Here is a 14799-nt window from a genome sequence, read left to right as displayed (position 1 = left end):
GTGTGTGTGTGTGTGTGTGTGTGTGTGTGTGTGTGTGTGTGTGTGTGTATTTCTTGCTGAGATACATTTACTGGTCATTCTCTTTTAAAAGGGATTGCTAGGAATTATTGTGGACAATTCTCTAGGACTTTTATTTCTAATATTCAGAATATGATTGGGGGGCTACACATAAGATAAAACACAAATAACAATGGCCTAAATAAGGTTTAAGGTGTTACTTTTCTCTCAAATAGCATAAAGTACGGCAATACCAGGGCACCCCTGGGAATTCAGGTTTCTTCTATATGTCCAGTTTGTCAACCTTAAAATATTATTATCCTACTCCTACTAAAAGGTACCTCATGGTTCAAGATGGTTTCTGGAAATACAGCTATTACATTTACATTTCAAGCAAGAATTACAGTGAGGGAGGAAGGGCTAAAAAGAGTGCTTATCAGGTATCTTGTCTTCCACTAATGAATTCTCCTCAGAGTCCCATCTATTAATCTCTCCTTATAGCTCCTGTCCCAGAACGCAAAGGTATCTGGGAAAAGTTGTGTTTCAGCTATGTATATTGCCATCTTGAATAAAATTGTAGTTTTGTTTCCAAGAAAAGTAATACAATGAATATTATGTGAGCAACATTATAGGAGTTTTACTTTCTCCAGCTTAGGCAAACTTGCTGGCTAGTCCTGTCTGTCTTTTGGGTATTCTAAAAAGATGACATGAAATACTCCAAAAAACATGCAAAGGAAAAAGATGTTTGCAGGTCTGTGTTAAGGATGTATCAAGCACATTTGCAAAATCCATGTCTTTGTTCAGGAGTCCTGTCTTTATCTATTTGCTCTTCTCTCCTTAGGAAAATGCTTTTGTTGTCATTGCTGTTGCTGTAATATAGCCTGAGCAAGTATTTTTCCCAGCAAGAAATAATGGGATTAAATCCCAGGAGACTGTGAACAAATCTGGTTCTTAAACCACAACATTTATCCCCTCAGTCTCAAAAATAGGCTATTAGGGCACTTAGTCCAGTTGTCAGGTTCTTAGGATCTGGGACTTCCCCGCAGAATTCAGCCTTAAACTTTGTGCACTGACCCTATCTGTCTGTTCTTAACATGAGCAAGAAAACTCAGAGACTCACGACTGCCCGGATTTCTTTTCTTTTCTACCTTCAGGAAGGAGTAATATCTATGTTTTTGGGGGGACATTGTGACAATAAGAGAAAGATTTTATGAAACCCTGTTAGTGGTTTCTATCTTTTTGTGTCCTAATATTTCCATCTAATATAATGATGAAAAAAATCAGAATATAGTTTGGCATGGAGTAGAAATTGGCAAATGGTTTTCTGTAAAGGTCAGATAGTAAATATTTTCAGCTTTGCAGGCTGTACAATTCTGTTGCAACAACTCAACTCTGCTATTGTGTTACTTTCCAAAAGCAGTCATAGACAATTCATAAACAATGAGTGTAGTTCTATTACAATAAAACTTTATTTATGAAAACAGGCAGTGGGCCATATTTGGCCTTCAGGCTGTATTTTGCTGACTACTGGCTTAGAAAATTGGTTTATTCCTAATTCAGTTGATATTTCATAATTAAAATGTTAGCAATGAAGGGAAAATAGTTGTTTTTGGTATTCAATGATGTATTTGTTTCTCAGGGATATGGAAAAACATACTAAAAATTCTCAGGCTTAAAACAACAGAAATTTATTCTCTTGGAGTTTTGTGGCTCTAAGTCCAAAAGAAAGAGGTTGAAAGGGCTGTACTTTTTCTGACAGCTTTAGAGGAAAATCTTTCTTTGCCTCTTTCTAGCTTCTGGTGTTTTCTAGGAATCCTTAGAATTCTTTAGTTTGCAGATACATCACTTCAATATTTGCCTCCATCACAATGGCATGGCTATTTTCTCAGTGTCCCTGTGTCTAAGTTTTCCTCATCTTACAAAAACATCGATCACATTGGATTAAGGGCTCATGAAATCTGGTATGACCTTATATTAATAAATTACATCCACAATGACCCTATTTTTAAATAAGCCCACATTATGAGTCATTGAGGGATGGGACTTCCACATATCTTTTTGAGGGGTCACAATTCAATCTATAATAAGTGGTATCATTTGGAACCAGGGAGTAATCAAATCCTGTCTTGTCAATTGCTATTCCTTACAATGAAGTCTAAATGATATATACAGAAGGAAATTTAGCTCCTGGGAAAATGTGAAACATTTTATTTTAAGTTATACCAGGCTGGCACATCATGTCCACATGCACTCATCTACAGAAATCTGCATTGGAGTATGTGATTTTTGTCAGAGTCTAAGGCAAGGCCTCTGCATCCCCCATTTCCCAATTTTCTATCTCATATGCATACTAATTCCTGACTAGTGACACAATACTGAAGAAAGAGAGAAGAGGGCTTACTTGTCACCTCTAATAAGAGCAGTGTAATATAATTGAGGCTCATAGTTTTTGTTTTTTCTTCTTTTACTTGTATTGCTTCCATTCTCTGCCTGTTTATGACTTTTCTCTAGTTACTACAACACATTCCAAGTTTTTTAACTTTCCCTATAAAAAGGGAGATAAAGAAGTGCTAAAATCCATCAACAATTTTCTCCTTGATTAATCACAAAAATAAAGAAATAACAAAATTTTAAAATATAGAGCTCTGTAGATGAATGAATAGTCATTCAAACCATTTTATATTAAGAACAATTGCTGGAATGGGAATCTATTTCTTGTGTCAGGTGGTGGGGCGAGTTAATCAATTATATGGAGTTTCTTGCCTCTTCTAAATGGAATCAGACTGCCCTTTCCTTTAGTATTTATTTTATTGATTCTTATTGTTTCTTGTGTCTTCTTTCCTTGTCAGTCATCGTGTGTATGTATAACCAAATGAACAAAACTTTGCAGTCTGCGAATATAAAAGTACCACACTTATATAAACACTACAAGTAGCTTTGTTTGGAATCCTTACCCTCTGCGTAGAGGAAGCCCATATTCTTCCAGAATCCTTTCTTCGATAGTCCCATGAGCTCTTAGGGTTGCTTATCTACCTTATCAGATTATTTCTAGCCCCTCTCCCCCAAGCAGTTTGTGAGTCTTCAGTTATTTATGAGTTTCTAGGGGAGAAAGGTTTCCTTGCTAGTAATCAGAGATGCCATCTGTCATTCTGTAATCCTGCTCCACTGGCTATTATCAATCTGTTCTTCATATGTTGTTGCACACATTCTATCTTCTGTTTGCATTGCTTTCTGCTTCCTCTGATCCATTGAGAGTTTTGCTTTTCTTCCTGTTCAGAGGGTTAAAGAAAAAATCTCAATATCATGAATATCTATCTCTTTTCTAGGGTGTTCAAGATCTTTTGGAGCCTTTTTGACAGAATTCCCTTTCTTGTCCCTAAGCCACCCTCTTTCAAGAGAGTTCATATATTGGTAGGCAGAGTGGGGAGTGGATCTGAGTTGAGGAATGGTCAAGAAGAGGCTCACCCTGTACCAATAGTTCTATCCAGAATCCACTCTACTTCTCAGTACAGTCTATTATGCCAGACTGGGACTTACTGCTGATGATTTTCCTTCATAGTGCCTCCTCTTTCACTATTGCCTCAGGTTTCCTCTTTTTATTGTAGGCAGGGATTTTTGTTATTTCTCATAGTTCCCATCTTCTTTTCCAAAAGGGCAGCATTCAAATTTCCTTTTCTTAGAGCTTAGTTTCACAAATCAGTACCTTTGGCTTTGTAACTACAAAAGGAGAAAATTTAACCAAATAATTTCTGAATGAAGCAACATACTGGAATATAATTAATATTATTTTAGGAGGTAGATTACATTCCTAGCCTGGCTTTGCCCAAAGCAGACTCTCTTGCTTGGGTAAGTCCCATAACCACGTTGGCCTGAACCTCTCCTCTGCTAATAGAGAGGGTGAAGCTAACAGATATGTAAGGTCTCTAACTAAATGTAAATTTCATTTATATTTTGTGTCTCTTGCATTTAATATATTAATCTTAAACTCTTTCTTAGATCTTCTGCTGCTTTTCTCTCTTTTGCACTGGCTGGGCTTCTTGGGCTTCTCTGGTCATTGCGCATTAGAGCTTTCAGTTACTTGATAAGTTTCATTAAGGAGTTACATAAATTAGGACACTTTCAAGATTCAGTGGTATTTAACCATAAATTAAAATATACATAGGGAAAGACCAATGGTGTAGTCACAGTTTTAGTTTATTAATTAATAAGGATAATAAAACTAGCATTAAATATGACCGCGATTTGGTAAACAGTGAGAAGGATAGTTCTTTGCAAGAAAGAACATTTTGCAGTAACATTGGCTTTTGGCCTCTCTGTAAACATGAACTAGGACCAGCAATATATACATCGTTCACACCCTTTAAAATGGATTACTCTTCTAGGTACTTCTCACAGTTAAGATCTTTCATAGAGGAAAAAGTCAAGTCAAGTCACATATGCTGAGTGTATGTGAATGTCATGGTAGGATGAAGAGAGAAAATACAGTCACAGCTGAGTTGATTCCTTATTTCCTTGAGCTAGAATGTCTCTCTAGGTAGGTTTGCTTTTAGATTATTTCAAATGTGCTACTGTGAGAGGAGGACAGAGTGGGGGCAAACCCAAACTTAGTTTAGGAAAGGCTGGTATGGCCTTTGTCTTAAATGTAGAAACATTTAATAATCACCATGGAGAGAGCTTCAAAATGTGTTCTTTTAGAGAGCACATAGGCTGAGCCAATGGAGGAATTTGGTATCTTATCTATAACAAAATCTCAGAGACTCAGTTTATTTCACTATACCAGATGTCATGTCTCATCCCATTAGTTATTTGAAGAGCTGTTCTACCACCTTTACTTCAGAAATTGCAACATATGCCACCAAATATTGTTCAGAATTTGTTGGTTTTTAAATGGTAATATGTGTCTAATTGCTTTATTTTACCTTGAATTTTCCCTATTATCAGAAATAGTTTCACTTTTGCTTTGTTTGTGTTTTAAATCACCTAAACAATTACCTCAATTTCATTCTTTTCAGCAATGTGCATGGGTCTGTTACCCCTGTGTTGGTAATATCCTATTGTAACTGCCTCTGTACTTCCTGAACTCTGGCTAGACAGTTCTGATACTTTTTTACAGAAGATCTGATTACTGAAAATCATTTTCTTTTGTTTGCGATAATGCTTCCATAATTGCAGTTATAAATGAAAGGCTGGAGCAAATCCCTTCTCATCTGGAAACTCACAGATTTTATTATCTTCTGCTCAATCGAATTCAATTTTGCTTCCAGTTCTTTTCACACCCGGGGTCACATAAATGAAGCTCATAGTTCTGCGTCTCATTTTTACTCCCCCTTTTTTAATCCCACTTACCTAAGGGAGATGATATTTCTCAAGGCAATCTTTCCTTCTTAGGAAGCAAGATGCAAAACTGCTGACAGTCATGGTCATACATCCAAAGGGAGACCACACCATGGCTAGAATGTCAAACCTAGATGGCTCAATGGCTGGCAAAGAAACGTGTTCTCTGAAACCTGAGAGCATTTTGTTTTAATCGAGTAGTATTCCCAAAGTCCTATCACTGATCTGATTGTTTCAGAAAGCAGTGTCCTATATTAAAACCTTAATTGATGAAAGGAATTCCAAGAAAGAGTTATGGAGGTAGACATTTAAAAAATCTTGAAGTTAAACACAGGGCTTCGGCTATTTTGTTAAACATCTCTATGGCAAATTTTCTGGGAAAAATATCAGTCTTTTAAGTGGGAAGGATTTCTTCTTATTGAGATCCAAGATTATCACAGATTTACCTAATGAGTGAAAGCTTGCCATAATTGCAATATGAACACTGTCACTAAGATGTAAGCTCTGGACATCAGAAACCATGTTTGCTTTTCTCACTACTATATTCTCAGTGCCCTGAACAGTGCCCAACTCATAACAAGTACTCAATGGATAATTGTTTACTATTGAACAACTGGAGATCAAATATCCCCATAACAAAATAACTCGGTTATTCAGATAGAAGAAGTCATATTCTTTTAAACCCCTCCACAACTGGGATCAGAGAAGTTGCAGCCGACGTAAGTTTGATTCTCACATACGTTTGGAGCTCATGAACAAATATCTATGAAACCTAGAATGGGGAACCCAATGGGAAACAACGTATAATAATTTTTGTTTTGTGTGGCTGAAATTTTAGTATAGAAGACAAACTACGAAGATAGGAAGATAGAGGTAAAAACAGGCAGGTCAAGAAAATGATGAGTGGTATTCCATAGAGAGTGTTTAGGAAAGGATCCTAGACAATATTTCACCTAAACAGAGACTTGTATTAAGTAATTTGTGATAACATTGGGAAAGATCGCATTAGGCAGAGGGAACAGATTGTGCAAAACATTGAGGCAGGAATAAGCTTGGTGAGTCCATGGAACAGCATATAGGCTAGTGTGGTTGGAATGCAGAGAGTCAAAAGGAAGGAGACAAGAAATGACTTCAAAAAAGAAGTCAGAGGTGAGATTATACAACACCGTTTTGGTGATGATGAAGAATGGATTTTATTTTCACAGTAGACAATTTTGAATATGGAAGTGATGCAGTATCTTTTTTATATGTAAGAACCTAGTAGCTGTATGGAGACAAACAATAGTGGTAGGTGATGAATATGAGCAAGATATTAGGGTTCATTTGTAGATACTAAAGTGAACCCTACAGCTGGATTCAAGGGTAAGACAACGTGAAGCTTCATGATCCAAGTCTTAGAATGGAGTATGATTTGGAATTTAGCAGGTGTTTTCATTCACTTCAGGCACCTACAGGTTTGGTAATGAAAAAGTCATAGCTGTCTGTAGCTCTGTGTTTTTAATAATCCAAATTTGAATTTTTTCATGTGTATTGCAATAACTTCCCTATCACAGCCAATGGCTACTCGAGGGATTCTTATGGTGAATCTTCTGGGACTTCAGTAGTTGAAAATGAAAGGGAACATTGCTCTCCCACAGTTGAGAATGAGTGCTGCCATCAGGATACAGGCATATGAATGGTCCACCTGATGACTTTGTTACTACTCTGAACTTTCAATTAGGTTTTGTACCAGTCTATGATTGCAATCACCACTGCAACATGAGCTGCCTAGGTAAAGATTAATAAGCTGCCTGGAGAGTTGATCCTCAGGGATAACCTAAATCTTGTTTTCCTGACTCAATCCATACAGACCTCTGCCACAATGCAATTAAAATCATTAAATAAATGCTAGCAAAAAATAAAGGGGCACACTGCAAATGCAGATTTTCAACAAATAGCTTCATGAGTGTCAAGTGTTTTGGCTTCTTTCCCAGCTCAGTAATCATTAGTGAAGTCATGTGTAGAAAATATCTGCAGCGTGCACAATTTCTGAAGCTATTGCTAAATCAAAAGTGAATGCAAACAATGTGTGGTTTGCAAAGCTCAGAAGTATGACTATTTGAGTTGATATGACAGGATCCACTTTTATATTGTGATAGCCCAGTCCTGTTAAACTATTAAATAAATTATCCAAGTATATAATATTTAGAAAAATTACCTTAAAGTTAGAATTATAGCATTCAATCATTCAATTCTATAAACTTCTTTGTATGCAGACCTTTCCTAGTTAATACATGGAATATTTATCTGTTGATTTTGGATATTGTGGTATTTCTTTGTTACACATCACAATTGATCTCAGGAGAGATATAGCTCTGCATCAATCCTACTGACATTCAAAATTATTCTTATACAATGTATTTAATTTGACAAAATATTTCCAGATAATTCTCAATCTTATCAGTTCCTGCCATCAGAAGAGAGAGACCTGAGACTACTTAGAAAGATGATCTCTAAGGCAAGTTGTATATGAAAGACACATATGAATTATATAGAAGAAGATTTGGATGAACAAGACCACATATTAAAAATATATAATGTTATGAGTATGTAATTTCACAAAATAATGTGAAGTGGCAGTTCACGAGGTCAGGAGATTGAGACCATCCTGGCTAACACGATGCAACCTCGTCTGTACTAAAAATACAAAAAAATTAGACAGGCGTGGTGGCGGGCGCCTGTAGGCCCAGCTACTCAGGAGACTGAGGCAGGAGAATGGCATGAACCCAGGAGGCAGAGCTTTCAGTGAGCTGAGATCGGGCCACTGCACTCCAGCCTGGGTGACAGAGTGAGACTCCATCTCAAAAAAAAAAAAAAAAAAAAAAAAAAAGGTTTCAAAGTGTTATTTTATTAAAATTGATAAGGTATTCCAGTTGTTCATATATAAGAATAAACAAACAAGAAGGGTCTCTCAAAATGTTGAGAAATAAGAATAATTAGTGGGGCTATTACCTTCCAAGAATTACATATATTAAACCTCTTATAATTATAAAATGTAGTCAACAAACTTTGCCACAGAACAGATAGCAGAAAACAAATAATCCTAACTCTGTAAGAGGTTGAGATAGGATTTTTATCCTAAATTAGTGAAGAAGCAGCTAAACAAAGACTCATTGGAAAAATATAATCAAAACTTTACCCTTATAACTTAAAATACGAATTTCAGATGTATTGATTGAGTTAAATGTGTAAAAATAAACTTATTAAAAATTAAAAGTATATGTGAATATATGTCTCTTTTGAGGATAGGAAAATACGTTGTAAGCACAATTTCCACGAATTAAATTCATCACTAATTATCTTATAAATTTAATGCAATTTGATCAATTGCTCAGAAGAATTTTTCTTGAGAAATTTAGCAGACTGATTAAAAACATGGAAAAAGCAATCTGTTAAGATCTAGGGCAGTTTTGCAAATGAAGAAGTAAAGTTTGGGAATGCTTGCCCTTCTAGACATTATAAAGCAGAATTGATTAAAACTGTGTTGTATTAACACGTGCACTTACAAATGGAGCTGCCCAGTGAAGTAGTAAGCCTATAAAAGTATAGAATAGCATGGCTAATCAGTGCAGTGTGAATTGACTATATGCCTGATGGTGTAAGGAAAGTTAGGTTATGATCTGAAGAAAGATAAAAGGTGGGTTTCTACATCACGCAATAAATAGAAATAACCTTTAAATGTGTTATAATTGTAAATATAAATGTAATAATACTAGAAAAAATAATGAAAGAAAATCTATTTGTGACCTTGGGGTAGGGAAGAAGTTTTTAAGACCCCAAAAGCATAAGCTACAATGAGAATGTCTGGTGGATTTCACTGCATCAGAGTCAAAGGTGTTTGTTCCATGGACGACACTACACACTACATGAATAAAATGGTGACACATAAGAAGATGTGTTTGTAATATCAAAAAAAAAAAGATAAGAAATAATTATCACCTAGAATATATAGGAGTTTTTGTAAATCAGCAAGAAAAATAGGAAGCTCAAAGGAAAAGTGGGATTAAGAGTAAAAACACACATTTCACAGAATAGAAACTCAATCAGCTAAGAAGAGTAGGAAAAAAGTATAGCTAACTTTACCAGTAATTAGATTTACACAAATCAAATAGCAATAAAAAAACCACTGGGTACCCACAGCATGGCAAAAACTGGAAAGTTGCATGATATGAATTCCTGGTAAGGATGTGGGGGAGAAAGAGAATATAATGTAATTGGGAAGCAATTCTCAAAAGTAATCTGAAGCACAAAGTAAAATTACTTATTTATATACTACATGGCCTTGGATAATACACCTAATATCTCTATAATTGACTCATGGGTAATATAACCTACAAAAATTCCTGCATAAGTTCATGAGAAAATGTACAATTATGTTTATCACATGTGTTTTCTTAATGGTAACAAAGTTTTGGAAACAATCTATCAACCAACCACAAAGAATATATATAAGAAAAGAGTGACTGCCTTACTAGGGCTGCTTGCTAGGGTTTTCTCCAGAGGCAGATTTTGAGACAAGCACTGAGGATACCAAAAACGTGTCAGCACAGTTTTAATAAATAATGCTTTATAATGTGTAGAAGGGCAAGTATTCCCAAACTTCCTCAGGGAAGTGGGAAGGTAAAACAGGAAGGGAAAGCAGCCAATAAGAACTTTGTTCTTAAGACAGCTACTACAGTGGGCAATTGAAACTTAATTGGCACACAGGCTGTGGAAAATTGTCAAAAACACGCATCTCAGAACAATCTCAGCCAACGGAGGAGCAAAGGTATTTATACACTCCCACCCAGTAGCAATTGTGAAGAGCTGCCCAGTGGATGTGAATTTCCAAGTACTCTAGAATGCTATGCGTTTCAGCAAAGTGAATTCCTGCGGGTCAACGGTAAACCACTGACAGACCTCAAGTACTAGTCATTGGAAATCAATCTGATAAACACAGAAATAGCAAGGAAGTCTAAGGGGATGGGTAGAACACCAACAGCATCTGCTACTGTGATTTAAACATGCGATTTAGTGCTACAGTGCCATTACCTATTTGCACGTGGCATGATACATAGATTTCAAAATCAAGATAGAGACAAAATTAATAAAAATAATAACATTTTAAATAAAACATATGTGAAATAAAACACTGTATGTTTTAAGCTATGCATACCAAATACATATTAAGGAAGAAAAAGGAGAACATTTTATAGCTTGATAAACACAACACGTAATAAACTTAGGATTATAGTCAACATATGTGTGGTGATCTGAAAAAAACTATATTCTCTATATGTCAAAGTAAATAAAAATATACATGACAAAGTCGAGAAATACCACAAATGTAACAAGATTTAATATAATTAACTTATTTAAAATGCTTATAAATTTAAAAAAGAATAATTTAATTTTAAAAGGGACAGAGATATAAACAAATAATTTGTAACATAAGAAATCATAAATAGATTTATAAAACATAGTAAGCATGAAAACTGTGCAGTTCATTAATAAAGTAAAACAGCCCCCACAAAAAAGCAATGAGATTTTCTTTATTTTGCTTCTCAAATTAGCAAATGTTTTAGTAGTAAATACTCATAATACAAATTTTCTAGAAAAAAATAGACAATATTTATCAAGAACCTTAAAAATATATTGACACTTCTACTCAGTAAGTAAGTCAGAGTTTAATCCAACGATAAAATCAAGACAAAGAAAAATAATCTTGTAAAATGATGTTAATCACACTGTTAGTTTTAACAGAAAAAAAGGGAAACAAAAAATTCCTTGAAAATCAAATCATAAGGGGATGATGAGATAAACTTTGTTGCATATAGATGCTGTTGCTTCTTTATTATCTATGGTGTAGAATTAGAATTGGTCAAAGACCCTCTCCTATCCCACCCTGGTCTAGCCCTCTTCAGCCTGGATGATTTTGTCTCTCATTCATTGAATAGCTATTTATCAATTTTCTATTAAATACCAGATCCTATGTTAATTGTGGTGATAAATAAATGATCAAAAGAGATACATTCACTATTCTCAGGAAACTTAAATTGCTGCGTGTTTGTGAGAGGAGAGAGCTTAAAAAATGCATTGTCATGATTATTTCATATAGTGGTTAGTACCATGAGGAAAATACACAAAAATGTGACAAAGGAACAGCATGGAGATGAAGGTGGGCTACTGTTTCAACTGGGACTCACGGACAGCCTCCCTAAGATAACTTTTGAGGTGAGGACCTGATGATGAGAAATTATTTTTTTACATTCATTCAAAGAAGCTTATAATCAAATTAATATTTATGTATCCAGCAAAAAGATAATTTTCCCACTATAGTTTCAGAATGTTCTACTTCATATTTAAATGTGATGTGACTTTGTCACATTAAACAATGAAAATAAAGCATTCTTCAGAAAGCTATTTGAGAACAACTTTTCTGTCTTCCAAAAATAATCCACTGAGTTTGGGGTCTGAGTAAAAGAGTCAAATTCTTAACTATGTCAATTATTACTTATGTGACCCAGTGCACATTTTTAAACTCTCTGTCTCTGTTTCTTTATTTGTGAAATGGGGATATAAAATAATACCTATTTTTCGTCAGCAGAACAGTGCTTCCCAAAGATGTTTATGTCCTAATTTGTGGAACCTGAGAGTATGTTATTTTATATGGCAAGGAGGAATTAAGGTTGTAAATGGAATTAAGTTTGCTAATTAATCAACCTTAAAATAGGAAGATTATCCCAGATTGTTCAGATAAGCTCAATGCTCACAGGATCCTTAAAAGTGGAAGGGCCTGGTGTAATGTTTCATGACTGTAATTGCAGCACTTTGGGAGGCTGAGGTGGGGAGATTGCTCGAACCCAGGAGATCAAGACCAGCCTGGGCAACACAAAAAGACTCCATTTCTATTAAAGTCATGGTGGCACATGCCTGTAGTCTCAGCTACCAGGGAGGCTGAGGAAAGAGGGTCGCTTGAGCCTGGGAAGTCAAGGCTGCAGTGAGCTTTAATAGCACTACTACCCTCCAGCCTGGATGACAGTCCTAGACCCTGTCTCTAACAGGGACAGGGTCTGGCTCTGTCAAAAGAGAGAGAAAAAAGATTTGACCATGGCAGCAAGACTGAAGTGAAGCAATATGATGATTCACCTCACCATTCCTGGCTTTGTAAATGAAAGCGGGCCAGGACCCAAGGAACACAAGCAGACTGTAGAAACTAGAAAAGGTAAAGGGATAGGTTACCATTGAGGGCCTTCAAAAGAGAAACAACCTTGCTGACTGAAATAGGTTGGATTCGTGTCTCTGCCCAAATCTCATGTTGAATTGTAATCGCCAGTGTTGGAGGTAGGGCCTAGTAGGAGGTAATTGGATCATAAGAGAGGATTTCTCATGAATGGTTTAGCACCATCCCCTTGGTGCTGTTCTCATGATAGTGAGTGGGTTCTCATGAGATCTAGTTGTTTGAAAGTGTGTAGCACTTCCTGCCACACTTTCTCCTGCTCTTGCATTTGCCTTGTGAAGTGTCTGCTTCCCCTTTGCCTTCTGCCATGAGTGAAAGCTCCCTGAGGTCTTCCCAGAATCAAATGCTACCATACTTCCTGATACGGTTTGGCTCTATGTCCCCACTCAAATCTGAAATTGAATTATCATTCCCAGTGTTGAAGGAGGAGCCTGGTGGAATGTGATTGAAACACACGGGGTCAGACTTCCTCCTTGCTTTTCTTATGATAGAGTTCTCAAGAGACCTGGTTATTTAAAGTGTGCAGCACCTCCTCCTCCTCTCTCTCGCTCTCTCCTGTCACGATGTGAAGACACACTTGCTTCCCCTTCGGCCTTTGTCCATGAGTATAAGTTTCCTGAGGCCTCCCAGCCATGCTTCATGTACAGACTATGGAACTGTGAGTGAATTAAACCTCTTTTCTTCATAAATTATCCAGTGACATGGTTTGGCTCTGTGACCCCACCCAAATCTCATGTTGAATTGTAATTCCCAATGTTGGAGGAGGGACCTGCTGGGAGGTGACTGGACCATGAAAGCGGATATCCCCCTTGCTGTTGTTACGATAGTGAGTGAGTTCTCATGAGATCTGGTTGTTTAAAAGTGAGTAGCACTACCCCCTTCACTCTTTCTCATTCCCGCTATACCATATGAAGAAGGTGCTTGCTTCCCCTTCACTCTTTTGCCATGATGGCAAATATCGTGAGATTTGCCCAGTCGTGCTTCCTGTTAAGCCTGCAGAAATGTGAGTCAATTAAGCCTCTTTTCTTCATAGCTTACCCAGTCTCAGGTAGTTCTCAGTAGCAGTTTGAGAATGGACTAATACAGAAAATTGGTACCAGAAAGGTAAGACATTACTATAAAGATACCTGAAAATATGGAAGTGACTTTGGAACTGGGTAACAGGCAGAGTTTGGAACAGTTTGAAGGGCTCAAAAGATGACAGGAAGATGTGAGAAAATTTGGAACTCCTAGAGACTTGTTGAATGGTTTTATATACCAGATGTACCAAAATGCTGATAGTGATATGGACAATGAAGTCCAGGCTGAGGTGGTCTTAGATGGAGATGAGAAACTTATTGGGAACTGGAGTAAATGACACTCTTGCTATGCTTTAACAAAGAGACTGGCAGCATTGTGCCCCTGCTCTAGACATCTGCAGAACTTTGAACTTGAGATTGATGATTTAGAGTATCTGGTGGAAGACATTTCTAAGCAACAAAGCATTCAAGATGTGTCCTGGGTGCTTCTAAAAGCCTATTCTCAATTACAAAAGCAAATAAATGCCCTGAAACTAGAATTTATATATTTTTTTTATTTATAATTAATTTTTAATAGGAGCATAGCATAGAATATTTATCTTTTAATGAGAATGGTTTTATGATGTGTTTTAAGCAGCATACTTGAGAGATGTAATTCCAACTAATTCCTTAGCTACTTTCTGAATAGTTCAGTGTACCTAAAATTCTAGAGACTCAGATTTATTCTGTTTCTACATTCTAGCGGAAGTGGCCTGGAACTGGAAAGCAGAACTGGCTGGCCTTACCACCTTCACTTTATACATCACATGAATTAAGTTGAATTGTTTTGTTTCCAAAGCTACTAATCTCCAGCTGTTATACTGTAGTGAACTAGAGTTTGTATTTGCCTTCTCCGTTCCTCTCACCCTGCTAGGGCTCAGTCCATAAGACTTATTTTTCCTTGCTTGGAAATAAATTCTCAATATTTTTTTCTTAATACTTTTCATTAACTCTGCAATAAGATATCAAAAATACCACAATTTTGTTGGAGTGAAATACTCTCATTTCAGGAATATTGCAATCGCCTTTACTTTTGTATTTGCCTTCATGTAAAATTTATTGAAAATTACTGTTCAGAGTAATTTTCTTAAAATACTGCTTTTGCTACAGCTCACAATTAGGTACTGAGTGCAGAAAATTATCTAAATTTCT

This window comes from Piliocolobus tephrosceles, chromosome 5, assembly GCF_002776525.5.
Source record: "Piliocolobus tephrosceles isolate RC106 chromosome 5, ASM277652v3, whole genome shotgun sequence".
NCBI classification, from domain to species: Eukaryota; Metazoa; Chordata; class Mammalia; order Primates; family Cercopithecidae; genus Piliocolobus; species Piliocolobus tephrosceles.
This window is presented reverse-complemented; position numbering follows the sequence as displayed.